A 16141-nucleotide genomic window follows, 5' to 3' on the forward strand; every position below is an offset into this window, starting at 1 on the left:
TTTGCACTGACGATTGGACTAAACGGTTAAATTCCGCTGTTCATTCGGTTGTTCAAATTGTGATTAAATTTGCACAGATTACATCACACTAGATCGTACATGAGCATTTATACTGCAGTAACCAAGTGGTTGAAGTGGTACTACTTTCAAAATGGAGGCTATCTCCTGGTTTATGGGTCATTCTGTTATTACAAATGCAAATTAAATATGTTTATAATCTGTGGTCATAATAGGTATGTGGGTCATTCTCTGAGAATATCTCTGCGGTTGCGTTTAATTGCCACGACTCTTCTCATACATAAGGTTTTTATGAGATCACCTTATTTGACAACGTCTAGCTTCTAACTTCTAAAAACATGTATTTTCTTGCTCTATCAGTGTTTTTTCGTAACTTTGATTTTTGATCGAGCGTAAGGTAATTTTTCTCGAATTTAAACTGTTGTGAGACATACTTACATTGAATAATTTTACTGTTTAGACTCACTTGTTTTAAGTCACTCGCGCGACATGTAATTTTTCTGTAGGAGTCAATCCTATTCTATCGTGGCTGATCGATAGAGAAAACGTAAATGTACCTATACGTAGTGACAGTGACCACAATATGCACTATCTAGCAATAAGCGATCTGTGTTTTCAGCTCGTTATTAGTTAATTGAGGTTTGTAGTTATTGGGGATATTTGTCTTTGAAACAAATATTTAATTTGTTGGATTGGGATTCGCGTTGCGGCTGAAATAATGAAATTATGACTGGAAATAGCAGAGTTATTTTAATTTATAAACAAATTAGCGGTTTATGAATTTAAATGTATATTTAGGTAAGTACCTACCTATGAACAAAAAAGAAAAAGTACATAGAGTGTTCACTCAGTCAGTAGGCAATGTATAGGGGGGATCAGAATGAGGGACGTTTATGCAAACGGGGAATTGTTTAGTCGACCTACTTTATTTAATAATAATACACTTCACTTATTAATCACGTTAATATTTCTAACCGTTTTTGAGATACAGTTTGTTAATCATCAGTGCAAAAATCTGTATGTTTCAACCCTAGCAACTAAATCCTATTCATGACATGAAATGTGTCAATTAAAAATGTATTATATTTTATATTTGCACAGATGTACGATTAATATTGAACCTGACGAAAAGTTTATGAAAAAAAACCGATATAAGTATGTTGTACTTAATGTTTTCAAAATGTAAAAGTTACAATCCATATCCATGGTGGAGACGGATGGACACCACGGGCTAAGCTGCTTACGGTGTGTGGGTAGGATACCTAGGCACTGTGCCATCAATGAGTTAATAAGGCGAGCTTTGGTGTCGGCGAACGTCCCATGTATCATGGAGCCCCAGGGCCTAAGTCGTTTGGACGGTAAGAGACCGGATGGTCTTACACTTGTCCCTTGGGCGAAGGGCCGCAGCTTGCTTTGGGATGCCACGTGTGTGAGTACTTTTGCACCCACTCATCTCGCGCGCACGGTGAACAAGGCAGGTGCAGCGGCTGAAAGTGCTGCTAGGTTGAAGCACAGCAAGTACGCGAACCTTGAACAAGTGTACGACTTCGTCCCGGTTGCCGTCGAGACGGCGGGGCCTTGGTGTGCCGAGGCCAAAGCCTTTATTAAGGATATAGGGCGACGTTTAACGGATAGGGGCTGTGACCCTCGCTCTGGTTCTTTCCTTGTCCAACATATATCACTGGCCATTCAGCGGGGTAATGCGGCCAGTATTTTTGGCACATTTGATCCGGGAGACAATCAGAGTGAGGGGTGATATTTTATTTGTTAAGTTACTTTTACTCATTCTTAGGTTTATTTTAGTTTATAATTTGTATGTTTAATCAGTTAACTACCTATATTTTTGAAGTGTAAATTAAATGTATCCATATCCATACTATCCATAATTAATATTATAAATGCAAAAGTGTGTCTGTCGTCTGTCTGTCTGTCTGTTACCTCTTCACGCTTAAACCGCTGAACCGATTTAGTTGTAATTTGGTATGGAGATACATAGTTTGAGTCCCGGGGAAGGACATAGGGTAGTTTTTATCTTAGAAATCACCCTTTAAGGAGGTGAAAAAGAAGGTGGAAGTTTGTATGGGAAATCGATAAAAAGCAGATTTGGTAAAAATAAGCTACCCAAATTACTAACTTCACGCAGACGAAGTCGCGGGCATAAGCTAGTGTTTTAATGTGTTCAAAACGCGAAAGTTACAATGTTAAATAAACAGGCCTTTTAAGCAACATTTAGTAAGTTACATGACTTTACCATTTGACGTAACACGCACCCCGAGGGAGTAATACTAGAGGCCTTTTGCCGAATTAGGCCGTAGCGATAAAAGTGACAAGTGACATGTATCATATCATTTATATAGGTATCGCGGGTATGTCGCGTGACGTTTAGCACTGAGGAGGATTCTGATAGCATATAAACCATACAGGATGCGCAAATCCGAGGCACTCTGTATAAAACAAGCTAAAGGGGCCCACTGATTACCAGTCTGCCGGACGATATTGGCCTGTCAGTTGTTCGGAGCTGTCAACTTTTTGTTCTAACTGACAGGCCCCTTCAGGATCAGTGGGCCCCTTTAGTATTCGGAAATCCTCAAGCATTATTGTATCGAAATCATCCAATTTATTAAACTGAATACAAAAAGGGATTTATTGCAATTTATATTCAATGTGGTTTTATTTATTCTTCCCTAAGGGCAAACATTTCATTCAGGCAACACGGATTCTCAATTTATTCGTGTTTGAGCGTACATACGAGGTCATTGGTGTATTACTTGTGTTGTGCAAAAGGCAGAAAATGAATACAGGGTGACATTTATTTGGGCACATTAATTCTGTATCACATAATTTAAGTAATAGTACCACCGTACAGAAAGGACACTTCCTACTTGACAGCGATTCAGGGACGAATCAACCTGTCCCTTTCTAACGTATGGCACTATCCTTTTCAGCTATTTAGGGTTTCAAAAATTCAAGTCATTATCTTATCTGTGGTCGTGCACGCAAAGGGACGTCAAGTTGTGTCAACCCTAATAATTGTTCGAAGCAATGCTGAGCCGAACGGTGCCGAGAATGCCCGAAAGGACGAGTGTCTCCCCACTGTCTGTATGTTGTTAAGGTATATGTATTAGGTTAACAAATTATACATAAACCTTCCTCTTGAATCACTCTATCTATTATAAAACGGCATCACAATCCGTTGCGTAGTTTTAAAGATCGAAGCATACAGACAGACAGACAGCGGGAAGCGACTTTGTTTTATACTATGTAGTGAAGGTCAATACGGATAAGTGTGAATGTGGGGTCAGTTTAACTGGCCCTCATACCAGGGCAATGTGGGGTCAGTTTAAAGGGGCCCACTGATTAACAGTCCACCGGACGTTATCGGCCTGTCAGTTAGAACAAAAAGTTGACAGTTCCGAACAACTGACAGGCCTATATCGTCCGGCGGACTGGTAATCAGTGGGCCCCTTAACTGGCCCTCATACCAGGGGCCTCGTTACACATTGATTAGTTTTTAGTGTGCGTCCATACATTTGCAACTACACTCAAGAGTAGGTACAAATGTATGAACTTGCAGTAAGCATGAATCAGTGGGCGATGGCGATGAAAGGTGGATATGATGATGAATAGGGTTCTGTTTTTTCCATCCAACTATGGAACCCTAATAAAATAATGAGAATGAATAACATGTCTCGCGTTTATAACAAACACTGAACAAACAGGATACGTTTTTAATTTTTTTAAATAGTTTTCTGCATAATAATTGCTTATTTTTCAGGTTCCTAACGGTAAATTAATGTTTTATCTACCGCAGAAATTTTTGACGAGCTGTGTAAGTAAATATTCTTTGTAAATTTCATTCGATAGCGTGACAGACGTACGCGTTTGCGTTTAGTGTAAATGTAAGGTCTGAGTGGACGCTCGAAGCGGAGCGTTCGGCGGGACGTGCAGCGTGGCGTCGGGCGCACAAGTAATTTAAGCAGCGTGCACTAAGGCCGCTCCTATCCTATACGCTTGCATTTGTTTAACATGCACGCCGCACGCCCCGCCCCGCTGCACGCCCAACTCGAGCGTCCACTCAGGCCTTACACAAGTATCATGTATGGGATCTTGAACAGCGCGTCAAGCGGGACGTTTTGGAAACTCAAAATCGAATGAAATTTACACTAGGGGTTGATAGTTTATAACTACTATACCTACCTATTAGAGGGAAGGCTTTAGTAAATCGTAGAAGTTATTTCAATTTCGCTAAGTAAGGTCCATTTTACCCGGTGGGAAGTACTTAGCCCGTTATTCTTAATTTTATAGAGCGTTTTAGTCCAATCAATAAGGTACCATCGCTCACGCTGTCAACTGGATGTAACAGATGTGGTTTTATCGGAACCAAAAACGGAAACAGATGTTTTAAATTTAGTTTATCGGAACCAGAAACGGAATCGAACCGTAAACGGAACCGGAACCAGAAACGGAGCCTGACTGTCAGTAGGTACATAATATATTACACAACATAACACACACGAATAGGTATTTTAAATTCAATAAGACGAATAAAACAAAACATCTAATTAGTGCAGCAAACGAAACGGGGCTATGAGGGAATGATTGGTATCACAGACAACATATAATTACTTAATGCTAGTATAAACCTGTTTGTTAGGGTTCCGTACCCAAAGGGTAAAAACGGGACCCTATTATTAAGACTCCGCTGTCCGTCCGTCCGTCCGTCCGTCCGTCCGTCCGTCTGTCACCAGGCTGTATCTCACGAACCGTGATAGCTAGACAGTTGAAATTTTCACAGATGATGTATTTCTGTTGCCGCTATACAACAAAACTACAAATACTAAAAACAGAATAAAATAAAGATTTAAGTGGGGCTCCCATACAACAAACGTGATTTTTGACCGAAGTTAAGCAACGTCGGGCGGGGTCAGTACTTGGATGGGTGACCGTTTTTTTGCTTGCTTTTTTGCTTGTTTTGCTCTATTTTTTGTTGATGGTGCGGAACCCTCCGTGCGCGAGTCCGACTCGCAGTTGGCCGGTTTTTTTTATGTACGCGCTCTTGTCCCACCGCCGCGCTAAGCATTGACATCCGATACTTCCGTTTCAAAAGTAACGGAACCGGAACCGAAACGGATGTGTAATACCAATCGGAAGTTCCGACTTAACGGAAACGGAACCGGAGCTCCGTAACATCCCTGAACTGTACATCGGTGGACCTTATGCCTTTTGTAATAAGGTCCGCAGATGTATAGTTAGGAGTGTTGCTGTTTGTATTCATCATCTACCTAGCGTTGACCATTTTATAACTCTTATAAAATTATTCATAATTTATAAACCTTGTTTTTTTGAAGTGAAAACTTCTTTAGCGGCGCTGTGCACTTTTTGAGGTGGGGAAAAATGTTAAATTCGAGACAGTGTAAGACGATCACGTGACCGTAAGACGGACACGTGACCTGATTACATGTAATGTCACTAAGTTTTTCTTTATTGACGCTATTCATGACGCGTTTCAAGTAATTAACGCTAACGCTAGATGGCGTTAACCTCAATTATACATAGTACATTTTGCAATAGTCATTGAGTTTTCACTTCTGTCGGCACTCCCTGAGTGCAACCCGTTGTTTTTTTTTTTAGTTTATCGCGGACATATAGACAGAAAGACAGACGCGACAGGGGACTTTGTTTTATAATATGTATTGATTTACTTGTTTACTTTTGGAAACCCGAATCTTACAACTTTAAACGAGCAATTCTTGTATATTTATTTATGTAGATATATAGGTATTTCGGGGATCTCGGGAACGGCTCTAACGATTTCGACGAAATTTGCTAAATGGGGGTTTTCGGGGGCGAAAACTCGATCGAGCTTGGTCTTATTTCTGGGAAAACGCGCATTTTTGAGTTTTATATGTTTTCCGAGCAAAGCTCGGTCTCCCAGATATTATCTCTTATCCTCGTTGATCGGACTACAGCTTCCATCTTCTTAATTTCAGTGAGACCTTTCCTGTGAGAGGTTATGAAGTAGTCCTCTTAATTAAAAGTGGGCTAAGGAATGTTACTCAAGTAAATATTAAGTATTTGGGAGAAAAAATGGGTCAAGTATAATAATATATTTTACGCGGTTATCATACTAATACAGATCTCCCGGTGTAGAGTGATTCAAGAGGAAGATTTATGTATAATTTGTTAACCCGTGCGAAGCCGGGGCGGGTTACTAGTAACGTTATATAACAGGTATAACGTTACGACGGCTCTCGTTCAGTCTTATCAACATTTCATTTGTTGGCTGCGTCACTTCCGGTCACAGATCTTTACTTACTAGATGGAGCACACTTAAGTGAAAGGCCTGAGTGGACGCTCGAGTTGGGCGTGCAGTGGGGCGGGGCGTGCGGCGTGCATGTTAAACAAATGCAAACGTATAGCAGCGGCCTTAGTGCACGCTGCTCAAATTACTTATAAGCCCGATTCCACGCTGCACGCCCCGCCGAACGCTCCGCTTCGAGCGTCCACTCAGGCCTTAGTGTAAGAGTCACACGAAACTAGCCGCCGCCATACAATTAAAGTTCCGCTTTCATTTTAAAACGACATTTTGACATAACATAATAATATTATTAGCCACGAACATTCAAGTAACATAATATCTTATCTATTATATTTTGATTTAATTTCATTTCTTTTTAATTTCACATAATTTATTTATATTGGTATGACAGTGTATAGTTTATAGAGCATAATACTAACAATATTTTATAAGGCATAGTCGTAAGTACTAACAAAAATGATCCCTGATGGTCCTGAATTAAATCATAAATATGTAAATGATTTATGATGGTCCTGAATTAAATGAACTTATTTATTATTTATATTATTATACAAACAGTTTCACTTCGATGTATTGCCAACTATAGTATAAAACGTTATCAGATGCAATATGCAGCTTAATACTTAAGTGTGGCGACTATGAGTCTTCATAATACTGTATCTATTGGAGGTAGTCTATGCTTCCGGCGCTCGGTCCGCAGACCACTTCCGGTTTTTAAAATTCAACAAAAGGTTGAATGCTCACCTTTTTCTCCGACTTTAGAGAACCGTACAATAAGTACAGTAAGGCTGCCTTTCCACTTAGGCGAGAGAGAGAGAGAGAGAGATGTGCGGGAATCCAATAAACCAAGAGTATTATTGGTTGTAATCCATCGAAGTGGAAAAGAGGTCTGTACCCGTACCTTGAGTCACTGACAGTGTCAAAACTGACATAATATACGTTAACGTCTACGTAATTTACTTTCTATACATCTCGCTCGCACTAATAGGCAAGTAGGTACGAGCGAAATGCATAGAGGGATTCAGGCTCGTTTGCTTCCTATTACATAAAAAAAAAATAGAAAGTAAGTTACGTTCTCGATAGCGTTTAAGTATGTCAGTGCCAAACTGGTGGTAGCCACACTGGGAGCCTAGTAGTCAAGATGACAATCCTTTGCAGAAAACGAAACGAAACACTATCATTTCTATACATTATTTGCGCTTATCTTAGCGTTTCGTTCCGTTTTCTGCAAAAGAGTGTCACCTTGGCTAGCCCCCTGGAGTGTTTCATAAAACTATTCCGGAGTTTGCATCACGCAGTCACGAGAAAATTATCCTTGGAAACACGTGTAGAAATTCAATATAAATATGTAAACTACAATTTTGCGTAAAATAGTCATTAATTTACTAAGCAACTGTTTCAATAATAAGAAATATTAAATACGAAGTATTGTATCATTAAATTAATTAATTTACTAAGTAACTGTTTAAATATGTACGAAGTATTGTATAGTACCATGATAAAGTATACCCAAACAAAAATGAGACATAAAAACACAAATTTATTTTGAGAGTAAATATTAAAAAGAAAACATACGGTGGCGACGCTAAGGGGCCACATATGTACACAGTACAATGTACATGTAGGTACATGTAGTCTCTATTCATGTTTTCAGCTAGCTTGGAGTGTAGTCCAGTCAAAGACTGTTTTTTTACGTCATTTTTAGGCGTTACGTTTGTGGGCGTCGCTTGCGGTATTTCCGGATTGATACGACCTTCAAACCTTCAAGAAAAGAGCGTACTCCCATCTTAAATTCCGGCAACGTACTTGCAACCCCCCTGGTGTTTCGGGTGTCCATGGATGACGGTAATTGCTTACCATCAGGTGATACTCTTGCTCGTTTGCCTTCGAGGTATATTATCATAAAAAATGCGCGATTTTTTTTGAAATTTTGTGTTTTTTTTATGTAGGTATACAGAGTGGAACTGAACATATAGACTGAGCTGAAAGAATAATGTTATAAGAGTGATCTACAATCGAGTTATTATAATCGTAAAGCTGGATTTAAAAGTAAAACAAAATCATTAAAATAAAATATTTTTATATCAATGACAACCCTACAAAGTTATTTACATTTTAAATTGACACATGTCATGTCATTCAATAGCTACTTGCTGGGGTTGAAACATACAGATTTTTGCACTAATTTGCACTAACAAACTGTATCTCAAAAACGGTTAGAAATATTAACGTGACTAAGTGTAAGGCCTGAGTGGACGCTCGGAGCGGAGCGTTCGGCGGGGCGTGCAGCGTGGCGTCGGGCTCACAAGTGATTTGAGCAGCGTGAGCGTGCACTAAGGCCGCTCCTATACGCTTGCATTTGTTGCACACTGCACGCCCCGCCCCGCTGCACGCCCAACACGAGCGTCCACTCAGGCCTTACACTAATAAGTAAAAAATAAAGTACGCAGTCTGAACAATTCCCAGTTTGCGTAAAAGTTCTTCGTTCTGTTCTATCTTCTATCCGATATATACCTATCTCAATAGGTAGGTCAAGATATATTTGTGTTTGCAATTGAAACAGTTACTTATTGCTAAACCAACCCCTCATTGACTGGACTATACAAAGAATAATAAATGGACGAACGAGGAAGTATATGTAGCATGTTCATATTTTCACAATTGATGATACTTTGTTTGTCTTCGTGAAATGAAATGTCGTTTTCACCACACCAACTGGTAAAAGCTCTCTTGGTTGTTCAAAAACTGATAGCAAAGTTGCATTTTATTCACATGTGAGGCAAAGTAATCAAATGCAAATTTTGAGTTGTTTTCTTATGTTTACTGGTAGAATTGACTTTTAAATGATGATTTGGAATGATAAATATTTAATAACATTCATTTGGATTTGACTTGGTTTGATTTTGTTTGATATTTTACAGTTAATATTTTCTTCGGGTTGGTGTGGCGAAATGTCGTTTTCCTTCGCTTTGTAAGTTTACATGAATCACATCTTTTGGTTTTAACAATTTTAAATGAAACATCGTCAAACGCAAAGACTTCCAATTAATCTAGAGATCTGGGACATGGTTGGCACAAATGTATGATATTAAGCTTAGAAACTAATTAAAAGTGGAAAAAAATTCAATGTCTTGGGTGGGACTTGAACCCACGACCTCAGGATCGCTAGCCCGGTGCTCTTACATCTGAGCTACCAAGACCTTAATACACAATACAGCGAATATTTCCACCATATATGAGCCTTAGGAAGTCCCCAAAACTCAAGACAGCGAATTTTTCCTTTTTTAATTTGTTTTCATTTCTCATGCTCTGAAAGAGAGTCTTTGTTGTTCTAAAAGGTGTGCAGAAGAAATACGTTTCTGCACTAGAGCATTTTTACGATTTTTTTACGATAAGCAAGCAGAGATGAAAGTGTCTTTCATCCCTTGGTTAACAATCTACTATTCTAAGCTTAATAGCATCGTTCGTAGACGTTTCTGCTTGACACAAAATAACAAATGTATGTTAAGCTTACAATAAATTTAAAAGTAGAAAAATTACTGTCTTGGGTGAGTAACCCAAGACAGTAATTTTTCCACTTTTAAATTTATTGTAAGCTTAATAGCATCGATCGCAGACGTTCTGCTTGTTAAAAATAAAAACAAATGTATGTCGGTTCTTAGTTATGAATGTTTTAGAATATCGTGTACGATTTCACCATAATCCCTCGTGTATTGTAAAAATAATTATGTAGTGGTGTCGGATGGCTTATGGCGGGGCGGGATGACGATGGGATGGCCAAAGGTAGTGGGCCAGCGATGGTGCGTACGCATCTACACGTGGCCCATTCCATAGTGCGTGCTCTCATGGCTCCTCTACACGATGGGCCAGCGCCGGCCACTCCAAGGGATGCATTTATGCGTTAGAGGGAGCAAGTGATATTGCTATCTCATCCTACCGCATGGCTGCGTCCCTTGGAGTGGCCGGCGCTGGCCCATCGTGTAGAGGAGCCATCAACCATCGCATGGCCATCTCGCTGGTCCAGCGCTGGGCCATCGTTTAGAGGAGCATAATGGTTCGCTTTGGAACTCGACTCGTGATCGTGTTGGCGATTGGAATAAAGCAGAGCCAGATCCTGATTGAGTTAGGAAGGCCCTCTGTTTAGGCTGCTACGTACAAAAATAAACAAGGTAGGTATGTTTTTGTAGATTTGTATGGACACCGGCCAACCAATAAGAATAAGCGACATACCATCGGAGAGGTTTTTTATATACTCTATTTTTTCCGTACCTCAAAAGGAAAAAACCGGCCAAGTGCGAGCCGGACTCGCGCACGGAGGGTTCCGCACCATCAACAAAAAATAGAGCAAAACAAGCAAAAAAACGGTCACCCATCCAAGTACTGACCCCACCCGACGTTGCTTAACTTCGGTCAAAAATCACGTTTGTAGTATGGGGCCCCACTTAAATCTTTATTTTATTCTGTTTTTAGTATTTGTTGTTATAGCGGCAACAGAAATACATCATCTGTGAAAATTTCAACTGTCTAGCTATCACGGTTCGTGAGATACAGCCTGGTGACAGACGGACGGACGGACGGACAGCGGAGTCTTAGTAATAGCGTCCCGTTTTTACCCTTTGGGTACGGAACCCTAAAAAACGGAACCCTTATAGATAGGATCACTCGTGCGTCTGTCCGACCACTCCCCCCCTTTATCGCCGCGCCGAAACTATTGGGTCTAGATATTTGATAAAATACACATAGTTCTTTACCTATAGATGACAGGAAAACCTGTTGGAAATGTGCAGTCAAGCGTGAGTCGGACTTAATGTACGGAACCCTTGGAACGCGAGTCCGACTCGCACTTGGCCGGTTTTTTAATAAGTTTTCCTCATGATAGATGATGTTTAATGTTAATACATAACTACAGTTTAAATTCGATTAAATGTCCTTAATACCACAATGTAGGTACCGTTTTTAAAAATAAAAACTAACCGCTAAAAAGATTAACTGTAAATTAGCTATCCCAAGTGCTATTGAGAATTTCAAATTAACTGATATTACGAACAATACCTATTACTTGGGGAATAAAGCTTGAACGTGACCAAAATGCTCATTTTGCTGCGAATAATAACGAACAGAGAGCACATTAATCTTATTACAAATTCGGTTTAAATGCCTGTCTAATGTTGGATTTAAAAAGTCCCTGACGTTTAAAAATACGAAAATATAGAGTGACAATCATTTTAAGTATGAATTATTATCTAGCGACCCGCCCCAGCTTCGCACGGGTTAACAAATTATACATAAACCTTCCTCTTGAATCACTCTATGTATTTAAAAAAACCGCATCAAAATCCGTTGCGTAGTTTTAAAGATCTAAGCATACATAGGGACATACAGCGGGAAGCGACTTTGTTTTATACTATTTTTTAATTTTTGGGATTATTGGGATTTTAAGGATTTAAATCTTCTCGGGGCAGAGGTGTAGGGTTGGAGCCGGTCTACCTAGCTTTATTTGACGTTCATAAGCGCATTGTAATTATGCCTACTTGAATAAACTATCTTTTATCTTATCTTTATCTATGTAGTGAAGTGATACTTACATACAACTGCTCATATTATGAAATCTCAGTGGCGTGTTCAGCGTAACTTATTTACGAACGACTTGAGATAAGAACCCGTACCATGAGTCACTGGCAGTCTGTATTCGAACTTTAAGATATTTACAAGAAACGACACGTACTAGATCCATTCTAGATACGTTATAGTTTAGATTTCAACTAGTTCTCTTTTGCAGCGCAATTCGGGCAACCAATGTCACTTTTACGATAGATCGTGTTAGATATCTATTACATGTGAATTAGATCTCTAAGTAATATCTTGTGGAAATCGTTCAAGAGTATCTCCAGAATCGCGGAAATGTCAAATTTGACAGGTTAGATCTTAAACATATCGTTATCGTATCTTGTCGATCTCTAAACGATATCTAATAGATGTCTATTACAAAATCCGAATCGGGCCCAGAGTCAAAACTGACATATACGCTATCGAGAACGTAATTTACTTTCTATACATCTCGTTCGCACTAATACGCGAGTACGAGCGAGATGTATAGAAAGTAAATTACGTTCTCGATAGCGTTTATGTCAGTGCCAAACTGATGGTAGCCGTAAAGTGGTAGACCTGTGTGGTAGACCTTATAGTATTCCAACAAAGTGTTCTACATATATGGGGTCCCGTTGTTTCCCATAAAGTTTTAAGTCATAATGTATTGTTTGTCATAATATATTATCATTAGTCATAGAACTGAAACCGTTAATATTTCAGGATTTTCGTTAGGTTATCCTATAGATAGGTTAGGTTAGGTTTGTTTTATGGCAATCCTGAAAAGTGACGCGTTTCTGAACCTCAATTATTATGACTAGTGAAAATGCGGGCAAACGTTACGCAATACGTTATGGCTTAAAACTATTTGGGATACAATAGAGACCCCTTCTATATGCTTGTTAAAAAGTAAGTAGCCATTTTCTCCGATCTCTTTTTCAACATCAACAGGTATAATAAAGTACATAATTCCCCTCCTTTTATTTCTCACAACAAAAGCCGTCACTAAGCCGTTTCCTTGGTCGCAAACGCGAAATATAAAATTCATTTTCAATAGACTTCAGCGGAAGCGTGGAGCGAGCGCGGCCACTTTGTATTGAGTGTTGGGCCACAGGAAAAGCGGTTAAATATGTTTTCACCACACCAACTGGTAAAGGCTCTTTTGATTGTTCAAAAACCATTGTTGCATTTTATTCACATGTGACGCAAAGTAATCAAATGCAAATTTTTAGTTGTTTTGTCATGTTTGCTGGTTGAATTGACTTTAGAATGATGATTTTGAATGATACATTTTTAATAACATTCATTTGGATTTGATTTGATTTGTTTTTGTTTGATATCTTAAGGTTAATATTTTCTTCGGGTTGGTGTGGTGAAAAATGTTGTGGTTCACTCGGGGGAAAATTTTGTTTAACCCTCGTGCTTTGAAATCCTCGCAACTCTCAAGATGGAATCTTTCGCTTGCTCGTGTATCAATATTAGCACGAGCGGTTAAACAACAACTTTGCCCCCTTGTAAAACAAATAACTATAGTTTCGCAGCGTTGTGTAGCAACATCTACGAAACTTACTTGAGGGCTATTTTTCTTATATAGTGCGTCAAGCTAATCTTGTCAGTAGCAATGTACTGCAAATTAAAGTAGGGTAACACCATGTAACACTCAAAGAGCAGAATTGCGCTAAGAAAAGCAGCAATGTACATCGAACCAAAACGTGTTTATTTTTCCGCCCTATTCATACGTCAGTTCGAGTGAATTATCATAACCTCAAATTTTAGTAATGTTTACCGTCAAAGAGCATGATTGTAGATTGTAGGCACCTTAGCTTTGCTTGAGGTCATGTATAATCTTGGTATTTAATGGTGACAGCGGAAATTTCTCTTGAAATAGAAACGATTCAGAATGTAAACAATAAGATGATGGCTGTCATTCACGATCCACATTCCACAGATAACACACAGATGACACGCGATTTTGGAATTATTCGAACACAGTGTTGCTAACCCGCGATTTTTCAAATTTGCCGCCGTTTACTACTGACAAGATTTGGTTGATCCAGTATAAATGAATTTTGAGAAATGTAATATAGACTTCCCGTTCGATCGCCATCTTGATAGTCACGCCTCGTGATTAATTCCTTTGTTTTTTGCTCATTCATATTGATTAAAGTGTAATATCGATAGCTTATTACACAGTAAACTAATGTGGTGGTGTGCAGTGAATGGAGAATTAATCTTGAAGCGCGTTTAGCCACCATTTTGGAGTCAACGGCCGGTAGTCCACGTGCCTCTTGTAAATGCCAGCTATCGCTTTACAAGAGAGAATGAACTTCACCGTACACTTGTCTTCTACTATTATTATTTATTTGTTAGCCTGTTGTGTCCCACTGCTGGGCAAAGGGTGCCCTCTCTTTCTTCCACGCGTCTCGTTCTAGGGCAATTTTAGGCCAATCTTCCCGAAAGACGTCAAGATCGTGCCGCCATCTCCTTCGAGATCTGCCGTGACGCCGCACTATGTTCGGTGTCCACTCAGTAGTTTTCTTGGCCCACAAGTCGTTTGGCATACGGCAGATGTGTCCGGCCTAGTCCCATTTAAGCTTAGCGGCTGTCAGGGCTACGTCGGCTACTTGGGTTTTGGAGCGCAAGATGGAATTTCTGATTCTGTCAGTCAATTTGACACCAAGAATACTGCGCTCCATCGCTCTCTGGCAAACCTTGAGGGAAATCTTTTGAGCATTAGTCAAAGACCAAGTCTGAGCCAAACTTACTTGAGGGCCGTTTTATAAATGAATTTTGGAGAAATGTAATATTTTTACTTAATTTTAATTACTAGAGTCGGACTAAGCTAACTCTGACAAAGTGTGGCAATGCAATCATTAATACCAAACATACATACATACATACATAGTATATATAATCACACCTATTTCCCGGAGGGGTAGGCAGAGACCACGGATTTCCATTTGCCACGATCCTGACATACCTCTTTCGCTTCCGTTACTTTCATAACATTCCTCATACACGCTCGCCGGTTTAGGGTGCTCTTGACCTGGCCTTTCTTCAGGATCTCCCCGATCTGATCAGAGAAATCCGCCAAGTTCTGCCCCTTCCAACTCCCTCTTCTACTTCTCCCTTTTATACTCGCTTTGTCAACCTTCTTTGCCTCATTATTTCCATGTGTCCATACCATATCAACATACCTTTCTCAATTTTTGTCGCTACATCTTCGTTTAGTCCACACTTTTCCCTTATCACACTGTTCCTAATTCTGTCTTGTAATCTCACACCACACACACTTCTCAACGCTCTCATTTCCACTGCATTCACTTGGCTCTAATGCCGCCTCTGCCTACCCCTCTATAATACCAAACGTCTATGAAAATAGGACGTTTATGACTATAAATACGCTTGTTAAATGTATTCAGGATGGGTAAAGCGTAGATCAAATGATAGGCTTCTGTTAAAGGTATGATATAACTGTTACCCTGTTCGCTTCATGAATAGTCATCAGTGCGCGGTCAACTGATACTCGTCATTACACAGGCCAGAGAACAAGCGGATATTAATATGTTGACATTTAGGCATTGGTAAGTAAATGTCAATAATTCTTCTGTTTAATATATACCGATGCCTGGTAAATGTCAATAATTCTTCTGTTTAATATATACCGATGCCTGGTAAATGTCAATAATTCTTCTGTTTAATATATACCGATGCCTGGCAAATGTCAGTAATTCTTCTGTTTAATATATACCGATGCCTGGTCAATAATTCTTCTGTTTAATACAGAACAGAATGAAGGACTTTTACGCAAACGGGGAATTGTTTAGGCTATGTACTTTATTTTTATTATTATATTAATTAGAGGTACCTTAATATTTCTAACCGTTTTTGAGATTAACAGTTTGTTAAACATTGGTGCAAATATTTGTATGTTTCAACCCTAGCAAGAAGATCATATTGAACGACATGACATTTGTTAATTTGAAATGTAAATAACTTTGTAGGGTTGTCACTGATATCAAAATATTTCATTTTTATGATTTTATTTTACAATTTAATCCACTAATATTTAATAACTCGATTTTAGATCACTTAAACAACACTATCCTTTCAGCTCAGACTCTAGAAATGTTCCACCCTGTACCTATATCAAATGTTCTTTTAAATAGACTCTTGATATTTAGTTAACATAGATCTACAGTCAGCAGCAGAAGTTGC

The 16141-nt window shown here is 39.2% G+C and overlaps 1 protein-coding gene and 1 non-coding gene across 2 annotated transcripts in view; both read right to left on the reverse strand.

Moving 5' to 3' along the window:
• LOC134660534 (synaptotagmin-7) overlaps positions 1-16141 on the reverse strand; it is a 569193-nt gene that overhangs the window by 54162 nt on the left and 498890 nt on the right. The window lies entirely within an intron of this gene.
• Trnaa-agc (transfer RNA alanine (anticodon AGC)) lies at positions 9465-9537 on the reverse strand. Its single transcript has one exon. It is a non-coding gene; the product is annotated as a tRNA-Ala (tRNA).

This window comes from Cydia amplana, chromosome 27, assembly GCF_948474715.1.
Source record: "Cydia amplana chromosome 27, ilCydAmpl1.1, whole genome shotgun sequence".
Classification (NCBI taxonomy): domain Eukaryota; kingdom Metazoa; phylum Arthropoda; class Insecta; order Lepidoptera; family Tortricidae; genus Cydia; species Cydia amplana.